Genomic DNA, 20,143 nt, shown 5'->3' on the forward strand with positions numbered 1-20,143 from the left:
GAGAATAACAGTGATATGAAATCGAGTTTTTGCGTATAAAGTATGAAGCGGGCTTCCTTCCTAATTAAGTTTATTTATTATTATTTTTTTCTAAGCTGGTCATGCATTTTACTATTTTTTTTTTGGGATGTACAAAAAAAAAATTTTAAATTTTTAAAATTTAAATTACTATTTTTTTTTTTTTGTGATGTACAAACAAAGGATGCGAACTAATTCCGTTCGTTTAACTGTTCAACTGATCCTTATGAAATTGTGAAATATAGACGATATACAGAAAATGAATTAGAGTGAATTTTATCTACAAAAAATACATTGTAAGATTTATTTTAAGTTAACGACTTTAATTATGACTAAAACTGATGTAAAAATCAATATTGACGATTTAAAATAATCGTAATCAATTTTATTGAAACTTTAGACTATTTTTTTGCATTATACTTTTTGATTTTAAGCGTGGGTAAATAAAATAATCTCGAGTAACAGAGCCCACCATGGCTAAACACGGCCCTGGTTACAGACAATGAGGAATGAATGGAAAAGTTGCAAGGGAGTCGGAAAATTCAGCTTACGCTGGGCGCGGCGAACCCGGGCCGCCAGTGCTCTCCCGGACCGCGGCTCGGTCGCTCGCGGCGACAACTTCCGGAACACTGCGATACAACTTCTCCGGAAAGTACACAATGCCATTCCGGAACGCTTCGGATGTTACCGACGCAAAAATGTGAAGTGATTGTGTTGGCGACCCGCGTACAAGTAACAATTGCAGCGCCGTACGAACGATGCCGTGTTTAAACCGATTGAACGCCGTTTTGTACGCAATTTAAAGACTCGCATCGGAAACGGTGATTACGGTAATTAGCATTCCTTTGGGTTTAACACTTATTATTGCTTCTATTTCTATGTATTTCTATGTATTGTATTCTATAAGCTACAAATATGTAAATTCGTAAACTACTATTTATATTCCTAAGATGTGTAGTTATTAGATAATTAAAGTATTTTTCAATATATTTTTTTAACAGTTTTACGTTAGTTAAATTCCTTTTGCTTTCTTAAATTATGAATTACTTTCGGGAAAAATAATCTATACTTCTATATTTATACTAATATATAAAGCTGAAGAGTTTGTTTATTTGTTTGATTGAACACGTTAATCTCAGGAACTACTGGTCCGATTTGAAAAATTCTTACAGTGTTAGAGAGAGATTTATCGAGGAAGGCTATAGGCTATATATTAGCTCCGTATTCCTACGGGAATGAGAACCACGGGGGTGAAACCGCGCGGTGTCAGCTAGTAACTTGTATATTTCTAATAGTTTAACCGACTTCAAAGAAAGTCTGGTGGAGTTTTCAATTCAACGCGTATTTATTTGTATGTTTGGTACCTCTTAACTCAGTCATTTATTAACTGATTATTATTTTTTTATTAAAAAAACACTCATAATTGTCCCGTACTTTTTTTTTATAAAAATCGGTTCAGAAGTTACCAATTAATTAATCAATATGCGTATAACCATGGGATACCTATTTAGCTTCAGTTTGTTTGGCTTTCTGCATTTCATAATCTCGCACTACATAAAATATAGTTCTAAATAATTCCATTTATATTCTTATTGTACGATGCTAAACGCCCCAGTTTTACGAACTAGATTATAATAAAAGCTGCAGTAGGAAATAGGGAAAGGATTTTAAATTTATATTTCGAATAGGCAATATCTAAAAGAGAGGAAACTTAATATCTGTCTAGGAACCATTTCTGTTATGTCTGAACTGTCGTCGCGCTAGAAAATTTTATACGAGACAATTTTCATATTGTCTACTATCTACTAATCACATTACTTCACATCACATCACATCACATCACACTAATATATAAATGCGAAAGTTTATATGTAAGTGTGTATGTTTGTTCCTGCAGCGGCTACTGAAGCGACTTGGCTAAAATTTAAAATGGAAATAGATTTTACTCTGGAATAACACATAGGATACTTCTCATCCCTGAAAAATCCATGGCTCCCGCGGGATTTGTGAAACCCTAAATTCCACGTGAACGAAATCGCAGGCATCCGCTAGTGCAATAATAATTTTTAATTAAATTATGGAGAGGAAATATTTTTGTTTGTAGCGAATAAGGGCAAAAAATTATGGGTGATTAGCTATTTAATTTAAATTTAATTTAATTAGCTAGCAGACATCACGCGGTTTCTAATGGGAATATAACAGTTCCCGTGGAAATACGGGGATTAAATTTAGCACTCGGGGGTAGTGTACTTTTCCATCAGTGAAAGAATTTTTCAAATCGGTTCAGTAGTTCCAGAGTCTTCAAAACAGACAATCAAATCTTACCATAATATTAGTATAGACTAAAAGGTCCCTACGCTTTCACAAGTGCCCCGTGTTCTAATGGGAATATAACAGTTCCCGTGGAAATACGGGGATACTAGAAAACCTTGCAGACGCCATAATGTATTTCTGTTACAAAAGTAGCATTGTTTGTTCCGATGTGATATCGTCGTTATCAACCCATATTCGGCTCACTGCTGAGCTCGAGTTTCCTCTTAGAATGAGAGGGGTTAGGCCAATAGTCTACTACGCTGTCCCTGATTGGCGGACTTCACACACGAAGAGAATTAAGAAAATTCTCTAGTATGCAAGTTTTTCTCACGATGTTTTCCTTCACCATTTTAGACACGTGATATTTAATTTCTTAAAATGCACACAACTGAAAAGTTGGAGGTGCATTCCCCGGACTGGATTTGAACCCACATGCTCCAGAATCGGAAGCAGAGGTCATATCCACTGGGCTATCACGGCTATCACGGCTCTATGTGATATATAGATATATAAATACAAATGTACCCTACACACCTACATCTTAGGGTCAAGTTATACATAAATTCGTACAAAACTTGGGTTTTATATATGTGCGAAAATTTCATGTGTGATTTATGAGAAGGGTTATCGCTTCGAGAATGTATGGGAAGAACATATCCTATTGATAAGTTGATCACGTGACCCATCGATAACGAATGTCTTCTCCATACATTTATTCGTTTTCGAAGCGTTAGCATTTGTAGAAAGAGAATTGATTTGTGACTTGCATAAAGGTCCAGGTTACTTGTAGAACAGGAACAGGAACAGGGACCTCGCCTGTCAGTTGCTCTAATGTATGCGTACTTGGCTTTTCAATTATTTTTTTTATTAACAAAATTCCAAGATTTACAAAAGATATATTACTCGAACAGGGACGATCACAAAAATCACAGAGCCATCAAGTGGTTTATGTTGACTTACACTTCACTTTGACAAAAAATAATATTATAAAAGTTTACCTATCTAATAATGAGAAAATAGAACCTTACACTTTAAGTGTAGAGGAAGTAGGTACTGTATACAGCCGTGCTTAATTGTAGCGTTCTTGTACTAACAGTTTCTAAGCTTAGCCAGAGAGGCAAACATACTGTGTTATGGTAAAATATAAGAGTTCCTTGAAAACTACGGAACCCAAAACAAGTCAAACTACTGACAGAATTAAGAACGGGAACCGCAGCAGAAAAAGCTGAAACCAGTAAGTGGCACAAGTATGGCTCTCTGACTGAGAGTTACTTATTTGTTCCTTTTGCCATGGAAACCCAAGGGCCAAAAAGTCGCAGTGCCAAAAAATTTTTCTCCGAATGGGTTGCCTCGACTGGTGGCTGGTTAATTTTTTGCGCAAAGGATTGTCCAGCGTGGAAAAGTCACACGAATTCTTGCTACCATTCCACGTAGGCATGATTTGTATAGTTATTAGGATAACTTAGCTAAAGCTTCATAAATAAATATGTTATTAACATTGCGACTATTACTAGTATACGTTGTAGTACTCATTTCTATCTCGATGCGAACACGCATTGCATTACTCGTTTAGTCTACAAAAACGCTCACAGTTTGCTTTTATTCTTCCTAGTTAAACGCAGTAAGCAGTTTATTTATAACGCCTGCAGCACAAAGTGGATTTAACTTAAGTGTTGCGGTCCTCGGGTGATATTAAAAGGGCGTCGTCTTTCGAGCACTTTGCCTTTGTTGGCACTCGAAAGAGCAACTTAAGTCATGTAACACGCATAAACATGGATTTATTTTCTCCATTTTGGCCCATGGTCAGTTGCACTAACCCAGTTTTGTTAATCTATTTGCATTGTTAAAAGGTTTGTTTTAGCCATAATTTAATCAATGATAAACAGTATTTCGCTTTGTCGATGTCCTCTGTGAGCGATAGTTTAATGAGCTGAAATATTGGGTAAAACTAATGACCTAATTTAGTTTGGACGTCAGAACTGTAGATAGAAGTCAATTTAGTTACTATCTGCTCGTAGTCTGACCAAATTTTGATTACGGCATCCGGAAACAAAGACGAGCGTTGACTAACGTGAAATTGCAATTGGAACATCGCCGAAAGGTTGCATGTCTGTCGATTTTTTAAAAGACTTATTTTTAAGTCAGGGACTTATCGATCTAGTTTTTTTCAGTTCTTTTCAGATATAGTTCTTTTTAGTAGTTCAGCCTTCTATATAATATTATTACTGCTAGGCATAAGTAACCCAACCTTACGAAGTCGACATTCCTTGGAAGTTTACAAACAAGTTTTCGATTTCTTGTTTATGATTAACACTCTTCTTTTTTTTGATGTTTGAAAGATGTCGTCATGCGTCGTTCACTCGCTCTAGGAAATAAAGTATAAGAAATAAAGTATATTCTGGTCTATGAAAATTATTAAACAGTATTTTAGAAAAACGAACATTTTCTTTTGAAAAATGCAACCATTCCATCAGTATTTCTTATGAAATTCAACTATCGCCAGTAAATCGACTTTACAGACAATCGATTTTTGATATTACCTATAATGTGGGTCTCATGGGTATATTGAAGTCAAGATTAGGTATCTATAGTTAAGTGAAGTAAAGTAATGGTAGTAAAGCAGCATCTTCGCTTAATAAAAAATTGGTATTTTTGTGCAGAAATCAACATTACACTTAATATTAATAAAACATTGCATACGGCTTTGCTTAAATTAAGGCAAGCAGATTGAAATAGTGAACAAGTCCTTGATGTATACACTCGACATTCTTTTACGTTCACGTTCCTTAATATAAATCTTATATGCTAGAAAGATTAGCTGATAATAGTACAACGTGCTTTCCGTTGCTAAATCTTGAAAATTGCTTGTTGAAAGCCAATTCTCGTGAGGATACTTCGTACGTAGAGCATTTGCCGGTGTGATCTGGGAGACATTGTCGCTTGAATTCGTCGATATTTCATGGAGAAGAACTTAATAAAACATTTATTCTTGTAAGGTCCCTTATCTCTACTGTAATAGCAGTAAGTCACTGCTTCATTACTACACCATTATCGCCAGCACCGGACGTCCGATCTCCACCAACGCCAATGACAGACTGCCCGCTTTCTCCCACTACCGGTGTATATATAGACAAACACTACAATTCTCAAATCGAAATTCAGTTCACACATAATTAACTTTTGTATATTAATTAGCAGAGTCATCTAACATTAGGAGGGTGTTACCGCTGGCTCATAAATATATCCATCACCAAAGGAGCTATAAATATGTTGCTTTCAAGGTTTTTCCTTATCTGTCCATTGAATAAGCGTATTTAGGGGAGGGGTATCGTGTATATTTTGCAAGCTTCCGGCAGTAACTCAAAACCGATGATCCTTTATTACCGATGAACCATGTTTACGAGTACAAATAAGTACCTTGAACTGAATTTATGATTATCACCATGCCACATTTATAACATACGAGCAAGTTGTTAGAAGAAAGGCATCAAAATCTTTAAACCAGGCTACTTAACGATGAAATTTACTTCTACGCAACGATTTCGTACTATTAGATATGTTACGTGCCTACAAAATCACCGCAAAAAGTTATTCGAATTTAGCTTCTCCACTGAGCGCAGAAATGCACAACTTTGTGTTTAGTTACATTATAAATTTGTGTATTTTACACTTCCTGAACACACAACTCGACATTGTAGACAATATTTCGGTATTATTTGTTAATTTGTTTAAATAACTTCGTTCGTTCACGGAGGGTGTGGGTTCGAATCCGGGCCGGAGCATGCACCTCCAACTTTTCAGTTGTGTGCATTCTAAGAAATTAAATATCTCGTGTCTCAAACGGTGAAGGAAAAACATCGTGAGGAAACCTGCACACCAGAAAATTTTCTCTGCGTGTGTGAAGTTTGCCAATCCGCATTGGACCAGCGTGGGGGATTATTGGCCTATCCCCTCTCAGAATGAGAGACTCGAGCTCAGCAGTGAGCCGAATATGGGTTGATAATGATGATGATGAACTTCGTTCTTTATTATGGGACTAAATGAAATTAAAACAATTACCCAACTCTATGCGCCTCAGTTTCGACGTCTAGTGACATATCTGATAGTATAAAATCTTTGCTTTTACTTATTTTGTAATTTGTGCCTTTAGAACATTTTTAAGGTACCTACTTTTTGCATTCTTGGACAGAAGCTTTGTGACTAAGTTTGGTTTTGTCAAAAATATACTAATCATGTTGAGAACCTTTCGATAGTTTAGTTCGACCATAGTAATTTTCATGAAGACCGAGTATAAGAGTTTCGAGTCCGATAAACCGAACAACAATTACATTTTAATAGCCTATGTTTAAGTACATTTTAAGAATAATAGTTATAATTTAATTTTATGTAGCAAGAATAAATTATTATTTTATGTAAAAGAAGAGTATTTCAGTAAACTGTATTTATGATCTGGTCTGGTTCCATGTGGTAAACCATAAAAAAAATAAAGATTTTCTTGAAACGAATTCTCAATTAGCATATAGTTGGAAATTGACGATCAATAATTACGTAAATGACAAAATTGCTTGGAAATGAAATGTATTACATGGCAGGCTACTTATATACCTATTGTTAAATGGTGATAAACTAAAAAAGGATAAACCTGGCTGAGTTTGTTGTGGGCTCTTCTCGGACCAAGGCGCGTTTGGAACCTTCGTTACTTTAATTTTAAGTTTTCGAATAATTATTATCACAATTATCTTAAGTTTAATATTATTACCTGACGTTTCGAAAGAGCTTGTAAACTAAGCCTATTTGAAATAAATAAATTTTGACTTTGACTTTGACTTTGACGGTGCTACTTTACCCTGGCTCACAGAACACGGAAAGCCGTCAACGAAGAGACTTGATAATTCCTCGCTCGTGTTATTGTCGTAGTGATATAACGGAGAGTGCACATGGGTATGGTCCACACACATGTGCACACATATTTCCAGAAAATATTTCTTACTCTTAGCATACAGTTTTGCCAGAGTTGAATTAAAAAAAAAAAACATTCATGCCAGTTAACTACGCCCCACGGTTTCACCTGCGTGGTTCCCGTTCCTGTGACAATACGGGAATAAAATATAGCCTATGAAACTCACAAATAACGTGGCTTTATAGCAGTAAAAGAATTTTCAAAATCGGTTCAGTCGATCGAGTGACTACTCCATACAATGCCACAAACTTTACCTACTTGTTTATATTAATTTTTTAAGCGGTGATTACAACACATACGTCATACATTTACATACATACATAAACTATTCTGTTATATTAAATACAACAACTGTTCTAATTAACCTTTTCTAAATAATATATAGTTAAAATATCATAATTACTTTTTACTGTATCAACTTTGGTATCAAATATTTCGTTGGTATTGAAATAACAGACCAAATATCCATTTACATAAATAAGCTTATGTACTTTGAAACATACATAATTATTTTTCCATCTCAGACACAGTGTTCTACCCAAAGATTTTCTAATTTAATTTCCACAAACCATAGACGCTTATACTTTCAAAGTCGTATTAAGAAAATAAATTAGATTCTCCCAAAATGTAGCAAGAAGACGAATTAAAGATAAAAGAGAGAGACAGAGAGAGCTTGGAGCGACATTAATTATTTTCCTTAAATTAGTACAGTCGTTAGTACGCCTCCTAAATTGTAAACAGTAGTGAAATATTGACGACTGCTTAAGATAAATCCTCTGGTTTACGTAAAACACAGATGTTGAAAGTTGTTTGTATAACTAAGTTAATTTAACAACTTAAAATTAGTAATTTGGAATACCCTCCGACAGTCATACAAAAATAATGAGTTTATGAATTAACTAGCGGACGCCCGCGACATTGTCGCGTGGAATTCAGTTTTTTACAAATCCCGCGGGAACCATGGATTTTTCCGGGATGAAAAGTAGCCTGTGTTAATCGAGAGTAAAATGTATTTCCATTCCAAATTTCAGCCAAATCGCTTCAGTAGCCGCAGCGTAAAAGAGGAACAAACATACTTACACACTTTCGCACTTACACACTTACACACAAACTTTCGCTTTTATAATATTAGTGTGATGTGATTATTCATAAATTCTTAATAGATATTGCGCTTACTGAGTTATTTACTTTTCACGGCATAACGTTTCGACGACTACACCGATTTTCATGTAACTTCTATATAATTTGCTCTTTCATTTGATTTCTTTGAACTGAATGATACCATATCCTACTAATATTATAAACGCGAAAGTTTGTATTGATGTTTGGATGTATTTTTAGAGGTTTGTTACTCTTTAACGCCGCTACTACAGAACCGATTTGGCTGAAATTTGGAATGGAAATAGATTTTACTTTGGATTAACACATTTTTATCCCGAAAAAAACCATGGTTTCCCGAGATTTGCGAAAACTTTATGATTTTGAAGATATGAATGTTTGTTACTCTTTCACGCTTCGGCTACTAAACCGAATCACCTGTAATTTGAAGTATAAATATATTAACTCTATCTATCTATCTACTATCTGAATTAACACATAGGCTACTTTTTATCCCAGAAAAATCCATGGATCCCGAGGAATTAGTGAAAAAGTAAATGCCACGCCTGCTGGTAATAAATAAAATGTGTTTATAATTTTAATGAATATAGATTTTTCCAATACCTCTATTCATACCACATTCAATAGACATTGAATACCTGAATATAGAGGTTTTAGGAATACTCGCTTTTCTTTAGAACTATATTATGTGGGCGAAAAATGTTTATATCGTTCTTTGAAATACAAAATCAATAATCCAATCTTGCTTGTTAAGTATTCTTATGTATACAATGCTTACCAAATTAGCCGAATAATCTCGTAGCGAACTTTGACCGCAATGTCCCTCGCCCACTGCCAAGAGATTTACTACTCCGCAGTTATTGGAAATTTACAAAGTTCAATTATAAAAATACTAGCGGACGCCCGCGACTTCGCGTGGAATTTAGATTTTCACAAATCCCGCGGGAACCATGATTTTTTCTGGGATGAAAAGTAGCCTATGTGTTAATCCAGGGTATTATCGCTTCAGCAGTTTCGGTGTTAAAGAGTAACAAACATTCAAACAAACATCCTTACGAACTTTCACGTTTATAATATTAGTAGGATTTATACAGTTAGGTCTACTTTTAAAAGGTACCTTTCCTTTAATTTAACGTTTCTGTAGTCTGCTTCTATTTTAGATCACAAGATTTTTTGTACGAAATTCGATTGTTATAATTATTAATTCATAAAAAGTAGCGGACACTCGCGACTTCGTACGCGTGTTTGTTTGTCATAAATCCCGCAGGAACCATGATTTTTTCGGAATAAAAAGTAGCCTATTCGTTGCTCTATAACCTCCTCTATCCTTCAGTGGAAGCCGGTTCAGCTGTACCAAAGAAAAGCCCGGACAACAGGTTGTATATGTTTTAGTATCGTGTAAATATATACATGCAATTGAAAAAACATAGTTTTTTTTGAAATCACAGACAGAAATCTCAATTTTATTTATATGTTGATTTAAAATTGATGAAATTTAGAAAATGTGCATTTTCCAAGATTTTTGTCTGCTATTATAGATACTTAGACTGTATATCTCAAAACAACAATAACATATCGATAGGTACTAAGCAAGCAAGTAGGTAATTTGCAAAGGGACAACCCTTTGCAAATTTATTTACAGTAGAATATAGATTAATTTTGTTAAGGGTATCCGTCAGCAAAAGCCATCGCACAGCCATATAATTAAACCCCATTAATTACCCTGTTAGAGGTATAACGTTTCAAGAAGCAAAGTGGTGATTTTGGGCGTTAATTACTCCGATATCAGGCGGCAATCAATTTCTAATATAACTTTTGTGTGAAACTTTGTTATTACGTAGGTATACTTTGAACCAACGTTAAATTTAATGGTAAAATTAATACATTTTAATAATCAATTCTTGGCTTTAAAGTGTTCAATAAAAGCAAGTATATTTTTATGACATAGTAAAAACACTTATGATCTCCCTGATCTTTATAGAAAGAAAAGAGAATCAAAAACAAGCGCTGCCTTGATCCTTGAGGCATAGTAATACCTTATTTAGGATAGCCTAACGTAACCTATAAATACCTTTCAAAGTAAAACACTAGTCAGGATTATAGATAGATAAATATGGTGGTTTCCTCGGACAAACTCTTACACAAAAAACGTAACGTTACGAGTTCCTACGACTTTATGTGGTGTTAACTATAATCTAATATATAAAATTCTCGTGTCACAGTTTTCGTTGCCATACTCCTCCGAAACGGCTTGACCGATTTTGATGAAATTTTTTGTGCTTATCCGGTATCTATGAGAATAGGCCAACATCTATTTTTCGAACCCCTAAATCCTAGGGGTAGGGTAAAAGTAGGGTATGACTAGGGTAGGGGTAGGGTTGACGTACGGTAGAGGTAATGTAGGGGTAGGGTAGGAGTAGGGTAGAAGCAGGGTAGGGTAGGGATAGGGAAGAAGTGCATCATAAGTCAAAGCGAAGCTTGAACGGGTCCGCTAGTAACATTTATATTATTATAATATGGAGAAAGGTATTTGTATACAGTGATTATGGCAGTGAGAATATGAATATATATAGATAATTGGTGCCTTGTCTTGGTTTTTGTTAAGCAGCGGTCTTACAATTTCGTTGTTTTGTAGTGTAAATGATCACAAATCGTTTAGTGTGTTTATGAAGAACATGTCGGGCAGTAAATGTGAGTGTTAATGCTTTATGATAGGATCCTCTGAACCTACACCAAGGTCACAAGTTCTGCTCGAGATGTTTCATATACCTCTACCTACCTCAATTCTTGTTGCCGATTCACGCCGCCTGACACATGATAGCTTCTTGATAGAATGATCAAACGTACGTACTGCTTACAAGATTGTCGTAAAATAAAGATAGCATCATCTTTTTAAGATAAAAATGGTATCGACATCAAAGATGTATTTCAGTTATTTCGATTATAACACAAAATAACTAAACCGATTTTCATGAAAATGAAATGGGACCAATCTGAAAGTATACACTTTCAAACTTAAAAAAAAATCAAAATTTGTTATTAAATGAAGAACTTATAAGGTAGCAAACATTAAAAATAAACATCAAACAGCATCGAATTGAGAACCTCCTCCTTTTTTTGAAGTCGGTTATAAATGATTTGATTGGTCCTCTCCATACCAGAATCTACTTACAAAGCGTAGTGCAAAGTGGTTCAAACTCACAAAGCAGACATGCTTGAAAGGAACTCTTGTGTTAAAGTCATAGAAATAAACTTTATCTTCATCACCTGGATGTTTGACGCGTCCCCACATCCTGTTTTGTTCGAACTTTGCTACCGTGCGAGAGTACAATGTGATATTAACATTCGCCTCTAGAAAGTTCCTTGTACAATGTAGCTATTCCGTTAAATTACTGCTTTGACGTTATTCTTGTCATCAAATATATTATGAGCTTGAATACAATATAGCATATTTCATGAATAACATATAGAATAGTTTTAGAGCACTATGCTTTTCGTGATAAAGCTTGTTTATTAAGTACTACTGCCATGTTTATTGGTGACGTCAGGCAGCATTACTGTGTTTCTGTCTAAAGGCATTAGAATTATTAGCACAATATTTTTTTATTCTTTACATGTTAGCCCTTGACTACAATGTCACCTGATGGTAAGTGATGATGCAATCTAAGAAGTAAGCGGGCTGACTTGTTAGGAGGAGGATGAAAATCGACACTCCTTTCGGTTTCTACACGACATCGTACCGGAACGCTAAATCGCTAGGCGGTACGCCTTCACCGGTAGGGTGGTAACTAGCCACGGCTGAAGCCTCACCAGCCAGACCTGGAACAATTAAGAAAACCTCAATCGGTTCAGCCGGGAATCGAACCTCCGTCTTGTAAATCCACCGCGCATTTATATACGAAATTGAGATTATACTCATTGGAACAAATATCATCCAGTGCCTTCCGACAACCCTTCGTAGATATCATGCAGTAGGTAAATGGCATTTCTCAGTTGATTCGATGTTTATTTTAATTGGTTGTTAATAAAGACCAAATCAGTGAATAGAAACATCAGCAGACTAATTCACTTACTTTGACGTATGTTAATTGACATATACGAAATACGAAATTGAGATTATACTCATTGGAACAAATGTCATCCGGTGCCTATTCGTGGATATCATACAGTAGGTAGATGGCATTTCTCAGTTGATTTGATGTTTATTTTAATGAGTTGTTAATAAAGACCAAATTAGTAAATATGCACATCTGGAGCGCTTTTATAAAACGATGTTTAAAAAAAAAACATACATACAGCCGAACGTAGAACCTCCTTCTTTTTTGAAGTCGACTCCCAACTTTATCTCGGCCTTTGATTGAAGGACGTCGGGTTGCGGTATGTATGTTCTTAGTGAGTGTATTGTTAGCTTATTTTATTACATACGGACTATTTTCTTAAGTCAAATAAGTGTATGAGTTTGTGTGTGTTATAACGCGCGAGGGAACTTTATTGCACTAAGTACAACTGGGTCTGTAGCCATGTGGTACGTCGATTCTCTTTCTACAAATGCTAACGCTTCGAATTCTATCAACAGGTCACGTGATCAAGTAATCGATCGAACCACAGAACATATCCAATTTGCTTTCTACAATCCAGACTATGCCGATAGTAATATGCTTCGTATATATTCATGGCATTGGATTTGTCTCACAATAAACTGCTAAAATCTCGGCTGCTATAGATCTGTTCCGAAACTTGAATTGGGCGGAGATTTATCGATTCTACGGAGGGGACCAAAGTAATTACGGCCCGGCTAATTGTTTAAGACTTGAAATAATACGCGTATACTATTTTGTTACTTCTAATAACTCATCGTTGTTATTATTATATTTCTTTTTATTATTATTTTTGATTTATACGAAGTTTACGAGATATAAAATTATTCTTCTATATTTATACTTTTATATTATAAAGAGGAAAGGTTTGATTGTTTGCATTGAATATGCTCCAAAATTACTGAACCGGTTTGAAAAATTCTTTTACTGTTGGGAAGCTACACTATCCCCGGGTGCTATAGGCTATATTTCATCTCCATATTCTTACGGGAACTGTATCTGTAACGGACGTTTGCTAGGCTATATTATATCTATAAGGCAGAAATATTGTACCATAGGGATGATAGTTTCAATTAAAACTCCCAGACGGCTTGACTTTTTCCGACACTTCCAACAATTATTATCATATTTAAGTCAATTTAACCAAAAAAATACCAAATTCTTCTGGTGATTAGTCACGTGAAAATCTATTTTTTTTAAACCCGCGATTCAAAAAGAGGGGTATTGATGACCTAATTGAGAGTGTAATTAATAATTTCATGACCTTCAGGGGTTTTTCAAAATTTTTAATTAAGAGATACAACCCTTAAGAGTTGACATCTTGTAATTTATCGCCAATAGATTTAGCGGAAGACTTTGTGTTGTAATATTTACAGATATATTGGCAACATCGTGCTATACACGTATTATATAAGTTACGCTTCTACGAGTATCAATGCATCAATGAAATAATTTAAAAGGAGATACTCGTATTTATGTTTAAAATAATTTCCTACGGAAATATAAATGAAATAATTAATACCACAAACCACAATTGGATTCCTGCTGTATTCTAAAATGTACTGGTTAACAATAATTATTTACTAACATGTTGACGGCACACTACCATGTTGAGTTGTTTAACAAAGTTATATTTTATAAAATGAGTGTCTCGAGTTAGTATCTATCTCCCCTTGTCTAACACGATATTATAGATAAAGAGATATAGAGTAGAAATGGATTGTAAATATAACTGTTACGATTTAATAGTTTGTCTACGTCATTTCTGTAGCGCTCGTAGCATCGTAGCCTCGTAGCGTCGTAGTACATCCGGCGTAGACCACGTCGTCACTACATCGTTTGTTCTTTCACAATTCTTTTCTACTATTAGATAGAAAACTAATACTTATTAAAAAAAAGAAATGAACTATTAAAGTTTATCAGCTATGCAAATTATAAGTGAAATAGTTATCTTCCAGTGGAAAGGTAGTTGGTGCACAAATAACAGCTTTTGTACAATTTGTCAATATTATAAATGCTAAAAACTCGTTTTTTATGGAACGAAGTTCCTTATCACGCGTTGCGATAGGGGGCTAGACGGAAAAAATTAAGACCAAAGGTTGTAACGACACTTTTTACTATAGTTGTAAACCGTGCGGCATGCGTGTGCTTCTCTGACTCTCTCTCTCTCATAGAAAGCAAGTCAGTTATTTTCGTTTCGTCTTTCTATTTCGCAATGATAGGGGACGATTATTTTTTTTGAGTGTATACAAATTTTTTGTACATAATAAATAATAATAATGATGATTACTTCGTTCCATCCGAGTGTCCCTTTACGCCTCTCAAGTTTTTTTGTTGTAGCTCTCTCATGCCTTAATAAATTAATTCCAAGAATTCTTAAATTAAAATTCTTAAGTTAAAATCGCATCGATTTGCGTCCGATACGTACGATGTGGATAGCCGTGTTAGCCTAGTGGATATGACCTCTGCCTCCGATTCCGGAGGGTGTGGGTTCGAATCCGGTCCGGGGCATGCACCTCCAACTTTTCAGTTGTGTGCATTTTAAGAAATTAAATATCACGTGTCTCAATCGGTGAAGGAAAACATCGTGAGGAAACCTGCATGCCAGTGAATTATCTTAATTCTCTGCGTGTGTGAAGTCTGCCAATCCGCATTGGCCAACGTGGTGGACTATTGGCCTAACCCCTCTCATTCTGAGAGGAGACTCGAGCTCAGCAGTGAGCCGAATATGGGTTGATGACGACGTACGATGTGCATCAGTGGGCGCCAACCATAATGAAGCAAAACTACAATTTATGTCATATGGGTAGTAGGTACTCTGATAACCAAGTTAGTATTTCTCGAGTTCAAGGCGTTTGTCGAATATAGGCGAAGCGCAGATACGACGATAGTAAATATTGTATTTAACGATACGCAAAATGATTTCGGTTGAACTCATTCAGCGATGTGGGTGGATATACAGCGTTGCGTACCGTCGTTATGTACTCTTACACAATAACGCAAATGGTAAAGACATTCTTGCCCTCATTTTATGCATATTTGCTACGAAAGCTGAATAGACGCGGTAAGCTGGATGGATGCGTAGGCATCTCCATAAAAAAGTTGGTTCTGTACGGATAAGACCTACTTGTAATCTTAAATTATATTTATTACATATAGTATAGGTAGATAAACTGTAATTATTTTGTTAGCAAACGCAATGTACGATCGCGACGCCAGTGGGTTTAATTGTAATTTGTAACACCTGTTACTGTATAGCGCTATTCTGTAGTTATGTTTTTATAACATAACAGTGTGACCTTTTAATTTGTTTTACTCTATACCATCGTGATAGAAAAAAAATATAAACGATTGCGAACAACGTTATAAAATAGCGAACGTTATGCGTTTACATTTTACGCACGCCTACGCTAATCGTCGTTACGCACGGTTATTATTTAGCACCCACTTTAGTTCTTAATAATCTGATAGGGGGTTATTAATCATAAGATCGTGAACAGTTTTATTCTAAAATACTTCAGTTCAAAGTCCATTAACTCCGGAGTTAAATACTCATCTAACAAAACAATACAAACATTGAGATGGATTGATAAAAGAAGAGGCTATTTTGTCTGTCTGTCTGTCTCTGAACGCTAATCACCAAAACTAACTGAGTATAATGAGGTTCCACTGGTAAATTTAATTTATCTTAGCAGATCGCAGAAAAAAAGAGTTATCATTAAAAACCGAATACCATGCCAACTAAATTTAGAGAGTCCTCTAGTTATTTATAAATCATTATAGAAAAAATTATACCTCCATTAAATATTGTCAGCTATAACTTACAAAATTAACCCATCATGAACATTATAAAGATTGTAAAAAGATAACCCCTACTCTACAATTTTTATAATAACGAAGACGAATGAGATAAAAAGCATCGAAAAAATAAAAGAGGTTTTATTCCTTACGAACACGGTTGTACTGCCAGCTACTGATTTATATCCGCCATGTTATTTTAGTATTATGTAATGCAAAGGCCTTTGGATAAACATGTCTGTAACAAAAAAAATCTGAAGTTACGTTGAAATAAATAATCTTTTTATTTTTTAATGTTTCTACCCATGCCTCCATTTCCTTCCTTATTACTTGTGCATATGTTTTCTGTGCTACACTTAAGAAAAGCTTGTGCTAATTTATTATATATAACGATAACGGACTCTTGTTTATTCACCTGAACTGAATAACTTAGCAGCATTTTAAAATACTTCGTCGTCGTGATCAACCCATATTCGGCTCACTGCTGAGCTAGAGTCTCCTCTCAGAATGAGAGGGGTAAGGCCAATAGTATAACTCGCTGGCCCAATTGGCAGACTTCACACACGCAGAGAATTACGATAATTCTCTGGTATGCAGGTTTCCTCACGATGTTTTCCGGCTTCAACCGTGATTACCCAGTGGATATGACCTCTGCCTCCGATTCCGGAAGGTGTGGGTTCGAATCCGGTCCGGGGCATGGACCTATCTTTTCAGTTGTGTGCATTTTAAGAAATTAAATATCACGTGTCTCAATCGGTGAAGGAAAACATCATGAGGAAACCTGCATACTAGAGAATTACATTCTGAGAGGTGACTCGAGCTCAGCAGTGAGCCGAATATGGGTTGATGACGACGAATAATTAAAATACTTAGTATGAAAAAAAATACCTACATATGTTAGCAGGGCAAGTCAAATAAAAGCTGCAAACACTAATTAATGAAAGAGCCGCTCAATCTCCACAGCTAGTAAACAAAAGCTAGTACCACGCTAACAGAAGTAAATGCTTTCTTTGTGCAAATGAAGACTGCTTTTAATTTCAAACCGAAGACCATTGTGGCTCTTTATTTAATGAATAAACTATTTGGCTACTAACATGCTATAATATTTTGAATAATATAAAAAGTCGGAAATTTTGAATAGGTAATTTATTTCCATTCGAATTTAATATGTATTCGTATTTTTCGAGCTATCTAAACCAGAGTTTTACGAATTTATGATACAACCGAAACTCAATCAAATACCACCGAAGTGTTTAAGCTATTGCATAGCTTATAACACGAGCTTTGAGCGCGGCGACCGAATCTAGAAATTCCGTTACGAAAATAAACCTTATCATATCGACTTAGCTGGACAAGTGGTGTGAAACTAAGGGGCAAAACTTATTAAACCGAGTTCTATTCCATTTTTTATTTATTATTATTTTTTATTCTTTTATAAAGAAAAAAAAAATACTTCATAAATAAAAATATATAAAAAATACTTTACCGCTGCAGTCCCCGAGTGTCACTCGTATTTTTTTTCACCGTATATTTTTCAGATAGGAGTATGGCGTTTGAAAAATTGCTATAAAATAGCTTTTTCTTAGGAAATTTAAATAAACCTAAAAAGCAAAATTACTAGCTAAACATAAAAATATATAAAAATCTCAACGACGAATATTTCTGTTTGTTACAAATTACAGATTTTAGTATCAAAATAATCTCTTTGGTTGATTATTATTCTAAAGATCTTATTTTAAATGTGAAATAACATTATAAGTTAGAAATTATATGAGATTATTTTTTTAGGCAAACTAATTTAAATTAATTAGCATTAGTGTACGAATGCGAATTTACTAAATTTCGCGCATCTTGATGGAGGAAACATCGACGTTAAGTAAAATCGTGTGTCGGTGCTAGTCATTTGTCGCCACATCTTGCCTGTTAGGACCCACGCACTAATAAATCTGCCTCCCGCACTTCGGTAGTAAAAGCTTATGTAAAGAGTAACTGTAGATAAACATAGACCTTACCTTTGAAGTCTTTTGAAGTACGGACGCTTTTTCTGTTAAAGAAATAGTTTCTGTTCGTTCAAAATCATCGTTTATATAGAATATTTTTATAAATAATTTCTTTGCGTGCTTTTATTCCAATTATTTTAACTACTTTTTGAATTAAATCGACATGTAGCGTCGTTTAATTTGATTCAAACATCATAAAAATACGTTTATTAACAAAAATTTATCTCGTCTCTGAAGTTTTTGTTGGTCGGGTGTGTGTCATCGCACAATCTTTGATAATGTTATTCAATAAACATACACTAAAATTCTACTATTTTAAGGTAGGTATATGCGTGTAGTTTTAATTAATTATTATTATTTTCATTAATTATTATTATTTTCATTAACGCTTCGAAAACTAGTAAAATGTATGGAGATGACATTTGCTATCGACAGGTCACGTGATCAAGATCTGTCATTCCCTTACATTTTCAAAACGTTTGCGATCGTAGAAAGAGAATCGACGTACCACTTGGCTACAGGGGCTGATAATACTATTGTTAGATATTAGTGTTAATAATTGGTCGAAAACTTAAATTAAAGTTACGCGAGATCCAAACGCGCCTTGGTCCGAGAATCTTCATAACACTATAAATAGGATTATTCTATAAACGTTTAATAAAAACTTTGAACTTATTGAGCGACATTTAATGTCTCAATGTTACGAGGCTTTAAATGAAACGCGTGAAAGATTAATAATAACAAGGTAGCATAAAGCTTGTTATTAAATTTCTTACAATGCGAGATAAAATGGCGTCGGTGTACACATTCGCTTGATGGACGCCATCAATCTCACAGAGCTGAGCGGTTTATGAAGCCGCGGAGGTACGATAAGGACGACACGGGTAGAATATGTTACAAAAGATATGCAGTTAAAAAATGTCATTTTCCACTGTCCCTATTATTTTTTTATTTATCAACACGTTTATCTTATATTTCGAACACAATTATTATTATGTTACTCGATAATTCATACTTCGTATTTCTGTGGGTGTGGGTTCGAAACCGGCCCGGAACATCCACCTTCAACTTTTCAGTTGTTTAAATATCACGTGTCTCAAACGGTGAAGGAAAAACATCGTGAGGAAACAGGTATACCAGAGATTTTTAATTCTGTGTGTGGGTGAAGTCTGCCAATCTGCATCGGGCCAGCGTGAGAGGAGACTCGAGCTCAGCGGTGCGCCGAATATGGGTTAATAATGATAATGATGATTTCTGAATAAAAGAAACATGTTTAAACAAAACAACCATAATAGGTTGTTCTCTGTGATAACCTCATCTGTTTTTGTTTTTAAACAACCTCGCAGTTCCAGAATACAGACATACAGAATAAAAAAATACAGTTTTTGGGTTTTAGTGTGACTAATAGAGGGTCAGCTTTAGCATTTTATATGTTCTGTGTGGTGACAAAAAACAGCAATTCATAAAAGAAGAAAGAACAAGAAGATTAGCATACTTTGTGAACCACTTGTTAAATGGCTTTACTTTCAAATTTAAATCATTTATTTTATCTCCTTCAAGTTTTATTTTTCGACAAAAGTTTCGTTCTCTAAGGTACTATTTCTATAACAAAATTTACTACTCATGCACCTACTTTATTTGCTTTTGTGTAGACTTTTTAATCAGTTTAATGCCATGTTTATGTTATTTTTGTATACCGCGAGAATATTTTATTTCTAGATGATAGACATTTTTTTATTCCTTGAAAACAAACTCTTTTACTATATATGTCACCCACTCTACTCTCTCTGCTTTTTTTAGCTCTTGGCACTGTTCATTAAAATCTACACATGTTTGTT

General features: G+C 34.8%; 1 protein-coding gene across 1 annotated transcript in view; it reads left to right on the plus strand.

Annotated features, from left to right (window-relative positions):
• Positions 1–611: 611 nt before the first annotated feature.
• Positions 612–20,143, plus strand: part of LOC112052977 (uncharacterized) — a 33,517-nt gene continuing 13,985 nt past the window's right edge. The window contains exon 1 of the mRNA XM_024092229.2: positions 612–848. The gene's annotated coding sequence lies outside the window, so the exon portion shown is untranslated. The remainder of the gene's footprint in view (positions 849–20,143) is intronic.

This window comes from Bicyclus anynana, chromosome 11 (assembly GCF_947172395.1).
Source record: "Bicyclus anynana chromosome 11, ilBicAnyn1.1, whole genome shotgun sequence".
Taxonomy (NCBI): domain Eukaryota; kingdom Metazoa; phylum Arthropoda; class Insecta; order Lepidoptera; family Nymphalidae; genus Bicyclus; species Bicyclus anynana.